Here is a 14,160-nt window from a genome sequence, read left to right as displayed (position 1 = left end):
ATTCCTGGTGGGCCAGCAGTTCCTGTCTTGTGTTCGTCTTTCTTTTGAGGCCTACACCTAGTGCCACACGTGATGTGAAGTACCCACTCTCAGCACTCAGCCTAGCATGGGCATCCCCTGCCACTGTTGCCAGCAGCCCCATGTCCCGCTTCTACGAGACTTTGGCCTGCTGTGGTTAGAGAAGCCTTTGTGTTTGCGCTATCCCCCCCCCCCCCCACTTTCTGTTTTTAGACTAGGGATAAATAAATGTGTATGGAGGGAGGGAGGGTTAGAGGGTATAAATAAATGTGTATGGAGGGAGGGAGGGTTAGAGGGTAGAAACAGAAAGAATCATGTCCCAAAGGAACATCAGTGTTGAGCAGAAATCTAGGCCACTTTGTGAGCAAGGGTCCACCTTCTTCTCGCACTGTGCTGCCAAGGGAGCAAGGGGGCCCTGGAGCTTGGTACAGCACACTGTATCACAAAGGACCCAGCACCATTAGCTCTCCCCATGCCAGGCACTGCACCAACGCCTCTGTGTGCTACACAGTTCACATGTCAACCTCCTCTGCCCTGAAAGCATGTCCTCAAGCCTGCCCTGAAAGCATGTCCTCAAGCCTGCCCTTCCCACAGCCCCTGTCTGCACACTTTGAGCCCCACAGGGAACTTGTGCCAGCCATGGCACTGTGTGGCCTCTCAGAAAGTTCAGTGGGTGCCAGTACAGCAGGCCAAGGTGCTCAGAGCTGCATGGCATCATGTCGTGACAACCCCTGTGCAGTCGTCCTTCTGCTGTACCATCAGAGGCTGTGCAGATGAGTACCACCCTGAGGTGGCTCCAGGGGGCCTTCACAGCAAGGGCTGAGTGTTTCCGGAGAGGGAGCTGGGTCTGCGCACTGAGCTCAGCCTCAGCGCTGGCAGACGAATGCAGAAGGCTGGTGTAAGCTATAGTTTTCCACCCGTGTCACTGGCATCACAAAACAGGGCAAAGTTGCAGCTCTGTCTCTTCTGGGAGGTGACAGGTTGGAAATACCCCTCATTGCTTATGGGAGGCCCAGTCATCAGGAACTGCACATGGAAGGGGCCTTTGCAGCCCGTTCTGTTTGGTCTGGCAGCTCCCTGCAGTTCGACGCCAGCAGCCTAGTGCGGTGTAGTGCAAGCCCAATTGCTGCCAGTCACCCACACTCACAAATGGGTCGTCTTTGTTGGTCACTCCTTGACTGTTCTCTGCTGTGCTACCTGGCAGCATTTGCAGTCACCAGGACTCCCACTGAGCAGCTTTGTCACCATTAATGGGAGGTGTTTGCTTTGCCATCAGGCACGTTTCGGCTGTGTAGACAGTGGTAGGAGAGTGCTTTGGGACTTATCTTCAGGCAAGGGACTCGTGGTCCCTTTCATTCTCCATGTTCTGCAGAGTTGTATCTTATTTCAATGTCTCTCATTTCTAGGTCGTCCTTCTCTTGCTGGTAGGAAATTGTTCTGTATTTCTAATTTGCCTTGGTAAAAGAGTGTATTGTGTTGGAAGGAAAACAAAATAAAATTTGTATTTCTTTTCTCTGGTTATTTGAGTCTGATGTACTTTTTAACAAGCTTAAATGCACCTGCTTTTCTGCATCCATGAGAGAATGACTTTGCCAAGCAGCTGCAACACACAGTCCTAGGATATACTGTGCAGTATATACTGGCTACTTCCTTGGAAAGGTGCTAGCTGCCTCTCCACAATGCCATGTGGCAGAACTGGCATTAAAGAGAGCAGGCCTCTGAGTCCTCCATGGATGCACATGTGCACTGGGGGCTGCTCAAAGAAGCAAAGGTTTCTTGAGCTAGATCCACGTGGTCTCAGGCAGGTGGAAGGTGTGAGAGGTGCCATTGCAGCTCCTGGGTGCATGTGATTAAAGCTGAAATCTTTACACTTTCTACGGGTGTACAGTCAGCGACAGGCATGTGGCAGACTTGGATTGACCAGCCTAGCTGTGCAACTGGTGCTGGGCCTGGCCCAAGTGCAGGAGTGTCTGAACACTACACTTTGTGTGGTTTCTACCTCCAGCTCCCCAGTCGAGCCCAAGCCTCCCATGGACCTGCGGGAAGGAAACACTGACAGCAAGAAGAGCCGTGCAGCTGGCCCACAGCTCAGCATGGGCTCCTGTGACTTCACGGTTTTAGGAGGAAGAGGATTAAGGCACCCTCCTGGCCTACAACTGAGTGCTTTTCATGCTGCCTGATTAAAAGTAGCTGCAGCATTTATCACTCCCAGGACCAAGCATGGTGTGAAGCTGCCTTGGGCTTTGGCTGTCCTGTAACCCTAGGCTGGTACCAGCCTGGTTTCTCTTAGGCTCTATGTTACTGCTATCCATCGCCCCCCACTCTGAGACTGTACTAGTTATCCCCAGTCCACAAGGTAATTTGCCCGGCTCTGGGATTGTAAGCAGCTGCTTTGTCCGTAGATGAGCATCCACTGCAGTGCTCCCAGCTCCGCTCCCATTCACCTGCCCAGAGCTCACCGCAGCGATGGTGCAGTGTGGGCGTAGGTGTGACAAGCAGCCCTTCTGAGTCACAAGACCAAGCACAGCTTGGCTTTTCTGTGTGAACACGAAGTTGGCGTTCTCAGTGGAAACACATCAGTCACCGTCTTCGCCCAGGATACTCCTTCTCAATGGGCTGAGGCAAGCCTCAGCGTCCTAAGGCTGGTGCAGCATGACGCAGTCGGCCTCACAGGACCAGCTCCACTCCATCCCCAGTAACAACTCAAAGCTCAGAGTCTGGCAAGTCAGTGCCCATCTGCCTCTGCACCTCCCTGCTACCATTGCCCGCAAGATTCTGCCTTGCATCAGCCCAAGCATCTGACAGCACAATGCACAAGGAAAGTTGTTCCTGGGCTGCACACAGCCCTGCTTGGCCTCAGTGCTGCTCTCTCCTTGTGACAACCCAGGGCCAGGGCACCTCCTTGGTTCATGGGACAGCTCAGCACAACACAACCAGGAGGGAGTCAAGTGTGACTCCTGCTACTTGCTTTCCAAAAACAGTTTGAGGTTTGATGGGGGAAAAAAGTGCCACTTGAGTGAGCTGTGCTCCTGGCAGAGAAACAACCTCCCTGCAGCGCCTGGCCCAGGCCACTTCTGGGCTCAGTAGTAAGGGCAGCCCTGATCTCAGGTCTTGCCTGCATCAGGAACAGAGGTAGACTACACTGGGCAAAATTTGCTGCTGTAGTTGCCACTTCTTACACCAAGTTGCACATAACCAGGAGCCAACAGAGGAAAGTCCAAGTGTGTGCGCAGACCCCCTCTTTGTGAAGGACTGAGCCTGCTGCTTGGCAGTCAGTTGGACAAGTAGCCACAGACTAGCGGTGCCGGGCAAATGAGCACATCCTTCAGTGTCTTGCTGGCAGACCCAAGTGGGCCAAAGACTCATCAGAAAAGCTGGGTTTATTATATATATTAAAAAAAAAAAAAAAAAAAAAAGAAAAAGAAATCCAAAACATGTCTCTCCACCACCCCGAAGCACTGTCCAGGTAAGTCTCTGTAAAGTCCAAGCGATGCACAGGCTGTAGTGATAGATGGTTCCTGCCAGGGCTGCTCTAGTCCTGCTGTGTGGATGGTTGTGGTGGGGTGTTGGTAATGGACAGGCTGGACACAGCAGTCTCATCCTTGGAACCAGGGCCACCTCCAAGCTTTGGGCCTTGGTGAGTCCAGGGGTGGCCTAGTAGACTCTGATGGGCTCCAGCAGCACGAGTGGCTGACTGGGGGGCTCCAGCAGGTGCGAAGATGTTCTTAGGGGGATCCAGCGGTTAAAGCAGCTGATCTGAGCAGTGTGGGCAGTCCCTTGTTGGAGGGGGGGTCCAGGAGCACTCCAGTGGTGTGGAGGGGTGGGGGGCAAAGGCAGGCTCTGGCAGCTGAGGTGATATGGGGTCCACTCCACAGCAGCTCAGGCAATGTGTGTGTGTGGGGGGCTGCTTTTGGGGGGCTTAGGTGGTGTGAAGGCCGCTCAGGGTGGGGGGGGTCTCTAGCAATATGGACGGGTTCCTCAGGCAGGAGCTGGGGTGCTCTGGGAGGTCTGCGGTGCTGCGAGGGGCTGCTCAGGAAGGCTCTGGGGGTCTCTGGCAGTGCAGGCGGCTGCTCGGCTGGGCTCCAGCGGGCTCGGGCAGTGGGGGGCTGCTCCAGAGAGGCCTCTGGCAGTGCAGGGGGACAAATCCGGGAGCTCTAGCAGTACGAGGCCACTCTGCTGGCCTCTGGGGCCTGCGGCAGCGGAGGGGGCCCTTCAGGCCGGCTCAGGCAGTAGAGGGGGTGGCACGGTGCTGGCAGCACACAGGAGGCTCTGCAGCAGCACGGGGTAGAGGCAGTGGCAGCCATCGAGGCTGAGGTGCAGGGCCCGGGCCCAGCTGTCAGGGGGGCACCCTGGCCACAGCCCAGCAGCCCCCCTGACAGCTGGTTGAGGGAGGGCAGGAGGGCCACGTGAGGAGGGCGGCAGCGCTCCTCAGCCTCACTAGGCTGCAGGAGCCAGTAGGCGGCGGTTGCACTGGGCGGCCGGCATAGGGTGCAGCCCACCGTCAGGTCGTACATCTCCACGCCGGTGTCAGTGAGCGCCAGTGTGGCGGCGCTGATGGTGGCAGCCAGGGCAGAGCTGCCGTCCTGCAGCAGCAGCGCGCTGATGGTGAGGCGCACACGTGGGTAACACGCCAGCTGCACCACCGGCTCCAGCACCTCACGCAGTGCCATCGCAGCCGCCTCGCGCTCCGCCGCCGCCTCGCGTGCTGCTGCCTGTCACCCACTCCCGGCGAAGGGAGCACACCGGAATTCACACACCAACCACCCCGCCGCGGCCGCCGCCACCCCGCCTGGCTCCACCGCCGCGGCCACCTCGCGCGGGCCCCAGGCGGCGCACAGAACCTTGGTGCCGCTCACCAGCTCCACGCAGGCCGAGCCCTCGGCCTGGCTCAGCAGCCCCATGCACGTGAACAGCGGCCGCAAGGCACACAGGTCCCACACCTCCTCCTCCTCCTCCTCTTCCTCCTCCTCCTCCTCATTCGCCGCCACTGCCCAAACCTCCGGCGGCTGCGACTCCTCGGGGCCCTGCAGGCGGCGGTGATCCAGCGGCATCCTCCAGCCAGCCGCCCCGTGAGGAAAGCAGGGAAAGAGGGAAGGAGGGAGGGAGGGAGGGAGGGAGGAGCCCGGCCCGGCCTGGCCCCCCAAGCACAGCCAGTGGTGCACGCGGCAGGCGGCCTTCATTAGCCGAGTTGAACCTCCCCCTAGTGCCCCCATCCTCACCTCACTAAGATCTGCAATCTCCTTCTGCACATCCTTGTTGGGAGCTGTCTGCACTTTCACTTTGGCATCCAGGTCAGACAGCAATTTCTTGAGGCTGTCTACTTTCCTGAGGGCCTAGCAGAATAAAATTCAAGTTATGTTTTGCAGAGAGAGTTACCAAGCTGACCTCTGCCCAGAACCCTTTGCTGCAGTTCCAGACACGGAGACTCCTTGCCATTCCCACACTCAACGGAGAGCACAGTACCAAGCCCGAATAAATTCTGACACTTACGCCCCCAAGAGGACTTTAGATCTGCAGCCTATCCTGCAAATCAATGTGAGCTCGCCCTGCAGTCGCCTTTGGGATCCACCCTATGCCCTTCTGCCCCACTAACACGACAGCTAGAGCTTAGACTCCTCCAGCTCTCTCCTCCAGCTGTCATACACAGAGACTTCCAGCACAACCTTCACTGACAGCAACATCCTTTTCTGTGACTGGGCTGGTGGAGTTCAAGCCAGGAGTCCTTTACGTACTCATAACGATACCCTGAGGCGTCGAGTTATCACAGTAGAAATACTGGCCAAACTTGACTGAAAGGAACCTCGGTAGAGGGTTACCATGTGTGTGTGCATGCTCCAGTGATTTCCTGCAGTGTACAGATTTCACAGAAGATTATGTCCTGCCTCTCCCTTACCTTTCGAGCTTCAGTACCGGTGACTGCAACTATCCTCCGGATTCCTTTAGCAATTGCTTCTTCTGACACAATCACAAAGGGGCCAGTATGGCTGGAGTTCTGCAAGTGCCTTTGAAAGAACCCAGACACAAACTCACAGGAGAGAGTTAAAAATCTCAGCAGGTATCAGCACGGGAGCAAAAAAAATAAAAAAAAATAAATAAAGGAGATGCAGCAAGAGTGGAGACAGGACTCAACTCAGCCATCAAAAGCCTAAGAGGGAAAAAAGAGTGGCAAAGACTATGCTCCCAGCACTGCCATAGACTGTATGTGCGGGCAGGGACATAGGTGTCCCTATGTGCGGGCAGGTGTGTCCCAGAGGTGTATAGGCAGTTTCCCTGTCTGCAAAGGCTGATAGGAAACACAGCTTTACTCAGGACAGTGCACTGGGAACGCTGAGGCTTATAATCATTACCGCAAGCTCTCACCCTTCTGTGCCCAGCCCACATTACAGCAGACCTTCAGGAACTCAGGATCCACAGGGTTTCCTCTTCACCCACTCCACTGCCTTCCACTGCCTGTTCCACTGAAAAGAGAACTACACATTGACCAAATTCCCATCATGCCCAGGCATGCACATTCCATTTTGTCAACAATGTCTAGCTGCTTCCCGGCCAACAGCTACTCAGGCTTAGCAAAGCAGAGACAAGGGAACAGTTCTAGTAGACTAAGAAGCCCTTAGGATACAAGTGGAGTCCTGTCTGGGCATTCCACTCGTGTGTCTGACCCATGCCTCCGGCAGCCTCCCATCAGTGACTCCTCTGTGCGATTCCCAGGGCTTCCCGTGCAGTTTGGAGCGTTAAGTCCTTTATTAAATCTATCCTGTTTAACCCCTCATGAACTCTGAGTGTCACCAGTATCCAACCCTTCCTTGCCTGCCTTGTGGTCACACGCTCTATTGTCCTTAATCCAACAATTGCAGATGCTGGAAATGGATGAGGAAAAGAGTGCAGACCACAGCCAGGCCCGCCTGTTCTTTTTGAATTGCATCTCCTCCTCCTGCTGTCAGAGACCAAACACTGAACTGAAAAGATTGTTGGTCTGACCTAGCAGGGCACTTATGTTCTTAAGCTTATACAAGAAATTTTGAATTGGAAGATCTAGGGTACAGGTCTTGGCCTCTTCCATCTAACACTAGTGCTTCCCTTTGGCTTTGCAGTTCTACCACCCTGCAAACATTATTTGTGATATGCCAGATATGCCTGTAACTCTGCCACATAAGGCATGCCACCTTTCTCCGAACAAAGGCAGACAGTTGCATAAATTGTGAAAAATTAAAGATTTCCTGATGCAAAGGAGCGCCTGTCAACACAAAGCTGTACTTTTGAGTGCTGGAGACAGGTCCCAGATGCCTTCCTTGGTTTACACTTCCTCTCAATTCAAACCCACCTTCCTCAACAGTATTGACCTCTTGCATCTGCTGGCTAAACTGGGTAGAACTACCAAAACTTAGAAGTGCACTCACACTTGGGCAAGCAGGACCAGAGACATCTGTCCCCCTCAAGCCACAAAAGAAGCCTCCAACGCTGCCTAGCTGATACCTTCCCTATTGCTTATCAAAACATGCAGCTTCCTTGATTGTAGGACCTTACCCCAAATCCAGCCAGATCTGCTTGCACTCCAGGTCTGGTTGCAACCCTGCAGCTTCATTTCCACCAAAGTAAGTAACATAGAGTCTTTCAATAGGGATGCCAAACTCCTTGGTGAGAAGGTCCAGAGCCAGGTTGCAAGCAAGCTCCTGTAGAAGGAAAGATGAAGTAAGCAAGTAAAAGGAAGCTTCTCTTCAACATGCAGCACCTGCCCATGCAGAGTATCAGCTGCTGTACTCACTAGCTGATTACAGTCTACCCAGGGAGTCTCTCAAACATGCAGAAACCTTCTATGCCTGACTTAGGGTCATTCAGAAGATCAGGAAACTAGTCTCCACACAACATTTCAGCCAAGTCTCTCCAGACGTCTCCTTGTGCTATTAGGTCTACCAGACAGAAGCTGGACCAGAACAGCTCTCCACAGAGGAAACAGTCAAGAATTTACAGACTTTTGTTATAAGAAATATGCAAACTAATATATGTAACGCACAAGGTACATGGAACATCTCATACGGCTTTCCAAATGCAGTCAAATTAGCCCCTAGAAGGTTCTCTGCCTAAAAAAACCCCCTTTGAAATCTGCTGTTATACTGTATTCTTAACATCCCTTTTGTGAAGTTGAACCCTCCTCTAGCAAGAAGCTTGGGCAAGGATATCATTATGTTATGATCACTCCTCTTTGAGGTCATAGTCAGAGCATACGCAACTTTCCATGGCTACTGCCAATAAAACCTCTACCTGAAGACACCAAACCAGCTGTGAGAATATAAGCACCTTTGTAAACACTAAGAGACTAATCTCAAAACACCCTGCAGTGTGGGGTTTTTACTCCATGTTCATCTATTCCAAAGGAGCACAACATGCCTTGGGAACCTTTGGAACTACTCTTGAGCAGAGGTCTTTTCTTTCCTTTTGGTACATTTGTAGACAAACACTTTGCTGAAATCATGGAGATGGGCAACTTTGCACTAAAGATTCAGAGCTGCCAGTTTTACCTTGAAATACTCCCCAAAGGACCAGGACCCCAACATCTCGAAGAATGTGTGGCAGTAGACGTCCTTTCCCACATCATCCAGGTCATTGTGCTTGCCTCCAGCTCGGATGCACTTCTGAGTGTTGGTAGCTCTGTTCAGTTTAGTGAGTGGGTGTGAGGGGTCAATAGTATTGAGGAAGATGGGTTTGAACTGAGAGGAAAAAGAAGAAAGAAATCTAAATGAAGGAAAAATATCATAAGCTCACTTTCAAATGTTGCTAGCAAAAGCAAGGCAACGAATTTTATCCACCTCGTGATATGCCACCAGCCTGGACATACCTGAAGTAGCATTCAGAAACATCAAGGCTGCTGTCTCCTACATGGAAGGAGGAGTAAAACTGGCTGTAACTCAGCACATGTACATGTTCCTGGAGTACATCAAGCGCCAGGACTTCCAAAGGGACTGAAAGCAGCCAGATTCCCAGCTGACAATATAGTTAGCAAAAACTGTGTGCTGATCTCCTGCAGAGCACTTTCAGTAGCCCAGCCCCAACCACTCATTAAAATAGTTATTAGTCATTTGTGCCAGGATTCTTCATGCACCTATTTGCAGCACCAGCTGTGGTCCAAAGGGTCAAGGAAGGGATACTGGCAGTGCTCCCATGGCTGCACAGTCAACCCAGCAGACTCAGGAACTTCTCCTAGTGTTTCTACCAACTCTGCAATAGAGCAGGGGACTCCAGGAGATGCACCAGCTACCTCTTTATAACAAAGCAATGAAAACAGTAACAACTTTCCAACAATCCATGGAAGAGATTGTAGTTTGTTTGAAAACCCTGTCTTCAGGATATAAAGGGACAAATCTTAATCTCACTAAAATGAAATCAGAGGAATGTGACCAAGCTCAGCCCACAGACCAGCCACTAAAATATGAAGAGAAAACTGAATTCCCTGCAAATTGAAGTGTTTACAGAGCTAGTCACACCTGGAGCAGGCATTTATCCGAGAGGAGAAAGAAAAATGCATTGCCATCTAAGAGGCTACAAGAGGCTTTAGACTGCACCTAGAGCTTGACAAACTATTGGTAAGTTCAGGCATCCAGGAGGAGCTTATTAAAAAGGGGAGGGCATTCCAAAAGCTCTGTAGACAGCTTCATAGATTTCAGCTGCTACAGGCAATGTCCATAAGAACCACAGTACCAGAGTGGGAATCCTACCTGATTCATGCCAGCATTGGCAAAAAGCAGTGTGGGATCAGCCAGGGGTATTGTAGAAGAAGAGTGCACATAAGTGTGCTTGTTTTCCTTGAAGAAGTCAATAAATCGTTGCCTGATCTGGCTAGCTGTTAGTGTAACTTCCATCTTAAAACTGCAAGCCACAGCTGTCAAAAGCAAGTGCAAGGGAAAGCAGCCAGGCCTTGGTGCAATCTGAGGGGACAGCAAAGAACAAGGCTCTTACATCAAGACATCACGTTGTCAAACTCAAGCACTAACATCAGGATCACTGCCTTTATCCCTTAAAAGGGGTTCCTCACATTAACAATTACTTTCACCAACTCCCCAGTTTAATCATCAGTCTGTCCCAAATGGTGCTGATCCAAAACCAACCCCCTCCAACCTCCCAGATGTCTGCAGTTCTAGCTCAAATTACCTGTTTTTTGAAACCATGTATTTGAAGATCCCAAGTTCACCTGGATACTGAACTGTTAGTCAGAGACTGCGTCTGCCTTGCCCTATCTCTGGGGAGAACTGCTAAGTCCTACAACCATTCAAGGTGAATAAATCATAGGATCGTAGAATGGCTGCAGTTGGAAAGGTCCTCTGGAGATCTCATGCTCCAACCCACCTGCTCCAAGCTGGGTCAGCTGTAAGGATGTCTGGAAATCACTCCTGCAAGCAGTCACATTACCTTACCCACATCAGTGTCAGAAGACCAGCTCCTGTATATTGTACCTGGTACTTAGCACTGTCCTCGGCCTCCGAGAGAGACGAGAAGAAAAGTCTCTCCCAGCGGCTCCAGTACCAGCGGTGCGCATGCCACGAGCGCCTTGCCGCCAGCACCCAGTCTGGCACGGCACCCCCCAGCCCCCTACCTGCACAGCCCCCACCGCAGCCCCTTGCTCTGCACCACCAGCCGCGCCGCAAGAGCCGCCCCGCCCCCGCCGATGGCACTGGGCGCCCCTCTCCGATTGGCTGTCATCATTGCTCAGGATAAGCCCCGCCCCTTTTGCCAGGCAGAGGGGCGGGGCGGCGGCTGACTGATGCAATGGCAGGACATGAGGCCACATGACGCGGCTGGGCAGAAGCTGGGCGGAAGCTGGGCAGGGCGCCGCCATTTGAGGCGCTGCGGCCCCACTGTAGAGCACTGCTGGTGGCGCCGGGCGGGCAGCACCGTGCATGGTCTCTGTGCATGCTCTCTGCGGGTGCTGTGATCTCACCTTACGACAAGGCCTCGGGGAGCTCAGCATGGGCTCGCTCTGGTGCGCAGGCCTGAGGTGTTGGCGTCTGAGGGGCGACAGGCTGCTAGAAAGGCCAGGGCCAGGAGGGGAATAAGGGGGAGAAAGAGCCAGTGCAGGAAGGGTGGATCCACTGGGTGGCTGCCAGCAGTGATCAAGGCCCTCCTTGCCTGCCTCTCTGTCAATATGGCAGGGCCCCCTGCGTGGGATTTAGCAGTTGCAAAGCGGGTCTGAGGGGACCAGTTCGCAAACAAGATGTATTGCAGTTGTTCAATATGCAGCAATTGTGCTCACTTCACGCAGTCAGGGATCTGCAGGTAACGGGAGGTGCACAGCCTGAGTGAAAGGGGCAGTGTTTATAAGGTAGAAATGGAGAAGGTTGACCTAGAGAAAAAAAAGTTCACTGTGAGGATAGTCAGACATTGAAAGATGGGCCCAGAGAAGCTGTGGGATCTCTTTTCGTGGGGGTTTTAAGACCTGGCTTGATCAAGCCCCGGGCAACCTAGTGTGAAGTCTGTGTTGAGCTACCTCTGAAGGGGGTTTGGATTTGAGTCCTGCTGATGTCTTCCCCATTCTTAAGAGTCACAGGGTGCTTTGACAGCATGGAGATCTTGGTTATATTTGTCTCATCTCTTTCCCACAGCAACCCTTGGGAAACCTGCCCTCAAATAGTGTTTCCTGAGCCATGACCTGTGCCCTGGCATGTCTGTGCTGCTGTCTGGTTGGCCAAAATGGCGAAGATGGCCGAAATGTTGGCCATTACCTTGGCTAACAGCTGGACATTTCCAAAGGTTGCTTGCTGCTTGGCTTCCTCAGCTTTGTGCTTGGCTGACCGGCAGCTGTTCTCATCAGATCTGGTCCTTCAGCTGCCTTTTTCTCATGTCTGTTTTCTCCTTTCCAAGGAGCCTAGAAAGAAAAAGAAGAAACTCTAGTCATGTTGGTTTCTAATGGGAAGTCTGCTCTAGGTGCTGCCTTGTAGATAGGAGCAGGAACAGGCAAGACTGTATAGTGCAATTGCTTGCATGGGTGATTATGCCCATAATAAAAGCCTTCTACAGTGGATCAGTCTAATGCCAGCCATTCTCCGAAATGTACACCCTGCATGGAGGCCTTAGTCTACCCACTGAGATGGAAGGAAACATTGCTGCTTCTTCCCATGCACTGTGTCAGCTGAAAACCGGTTTTTAAATTTCGCTGCCCCTCCACCATTTAGCAGCTGCTGGCAGAAGCCAGAATATTTCTCTGGTGAGTGCCAGGTCTGAAACTACTTGGATCTTCAAGGAATAGCCAGCCTGTCACTTTCCTCCGAGAGGCTGAGCAGGGCTGAGCAGCAGAGATGCTCTTAGACACATCCAGATGTAACACACCCATCCCCACTACTTTCCTCTTATTTCCTCCCCGATCTTAAGCTCAGGTTGCCCCAAATATTGGGCCAAACACAGACTGTGAGTCTTCTGTTGAGACTTTTTATGTGGCAGTCCCTTGTTTCTTTGAGCATGTTACTCACTTCTTCCTTCCCCAAATCTATGCCTCAGGGCTGGTTTTGGCTGCAGGAGCCTTGGCTTAGCAGAGATGTGTTGGTCTGAGAAGGCTCCCTGCATTGTCCTCCAGCAGGGAGAAAGGTGATGGCTGTAGGCTTAGTGCCCTGACAGCTGTAGACAGCTGCCTGCGGAGAGCTGGGGGCCTCCTCTGCTGGCTCCTGGGTGCTCTGAGGGAGATCATTTATACAACTTGAGCTTGCCAGCTTGTATAATAAATGCCAGATTTCAGACCTGTTTAGGTCTCTTCTGGTTTGTGGTTGCGTTTCAGACATCCTTCCAAGCACTGAATGGAAGTGATCCTTATTCCATGATTACAGGGACTGCAGCTGGGGCTGCAGGGAAGGAATCAAATCTTGGGAAACTGGGTGATGGTGCCAGACAGGGGACATCTGGCCCCTTGTTCACCATGCTGGGGAGCTCCTGGCCCAACCTCGGCCCCTAGCCTGGCAAACCTGAGCCTGGGCAAGCTGCTGCCAGCACTGTCACCATCCCCACAGGAGCCCAGAGCCACACCATGGCCTGTTCCCCATCTCCTGTTCCTGCGGAACAGCCAGAAATTCTGCCAGGTGCAGCCTGTTTGTCACCACCCAGGGCATAGAAAGTGGCTGTGCTGGCTCAAAGTGTCCTGGTGGGAGGGTCCAACCCAGACATTGGGCTGGAGCTGGTGAGGTAGCTTGCCGCAAGCCCCTAGGCCCCCTAGCACATCTTTGCCACCTGCCGCGAACCTGATGGGAGGTCAGTGAAGGAGTAAGGCACAGGGATGGGCACAAGCTGGGTGAGCGAAGGGGAATTTGCAGACCCCATGGCCCTGCCAGGTGTCTGCAGGGTCTGGCTCCCAGCTTGGAGCAGGCTGGCTGAGTCACTCCCATGTGACACTCTCACTATGTCTCTGGGGAGCTGCCAGCCCCCTGGCCAGCAACTGGGGCCCAGGCCAGCCTCATGGTTATGGCTGTGCTCAACCCAGCTGCATGTGAGGAGACTGGAGGGGCACCCAAGCTGTTGTGTGAGAGCCTGAATCCAGCAGGACCCCTTCTCCTGCCAGCCTCTTGGTTGGACAACAAAATTCCCTACATCCCTGGCAATGCCATCCGGGAGAACGCTGCGCTGCCCTGTCTGCTGGGAATGCACTAAAATCACAGAATCACAGAATGGGTAAGGTTGGAAGAAAACTCTGGAGATCGTCTAGTGCAACCTCCATGCTCAAACAGAGTCACCTAGAGCATGATAGACAGGGTTGCATCCAGGCAGGTTTTGAATATCTCCAGAGAAAGAGACTCCACAACCTCTCTGGGCAACCTATTCCACTACTCTATCACAGTAAAGAAATTCCTCGTCACATTCAGGCGGAACTTCTTGTGGTTCAGTTTCTGCCCATTGCCTCTTGTCCTTTTGCATGGGCCAACTGAAAAGAGTTTGTCCCCATCCCCTTGACACCCTCCCTTCAGGTACTTATACACAGATTAGATCCCCCTTCAGTCTTCTCTTCTCCAGGCTAAACAGGCCCAGCTCTCACAGCTGTTCCTCATAGGGCAGATGCTCCAGCCCTCTGATCATCCTCATAGCCCTATGCTGGACTCTCTCCAGTAGTTCCATTCCAGTAGTTCCAATCGGCCACAAAATCCTTCCCTAGCCTGTGCAAAGACATCTTGGACA

General features: G+C 52.7%; 2 pseudogenes; one reads left to right on the top strand and one right to left on the bottom strand.

The window, feature by feature from the left end:
• LOC134149703 (capping protein, Arp2/3 and myosin-I linker protein 2-like) overlaps positions 1–14,160 on the top strand; it is a 266,237-nt pseudogene that overhangs the window by 94,755 nt on the left and 157,322 nt on the right.
• On the bottom strand, positions 4,231–5,069 carry LOC134149658 (exosome complex component MTR3-like; annotated as a pseudogene).

Source organism: Rhea pennata, chromosome 21 (genome assembly GCF_028389875.1).
Source record: "Rhea pennata isolate bPtePen1 chromosome 21, bPtePen1.pri, whole genome shotgun sequence".
Taxonomy (NCBI): domain Eukaryota; kingdom Metazoa; phylum Chordata; class Aves; order Rheiformes; family Rheidae; genus Rhea; species Rhea pennata.
The sequence above is the reverse complement of the archived record's forward strand: the minus strand, read 5'-3'. Positions and strand labels throughout refer to the sequence as shown.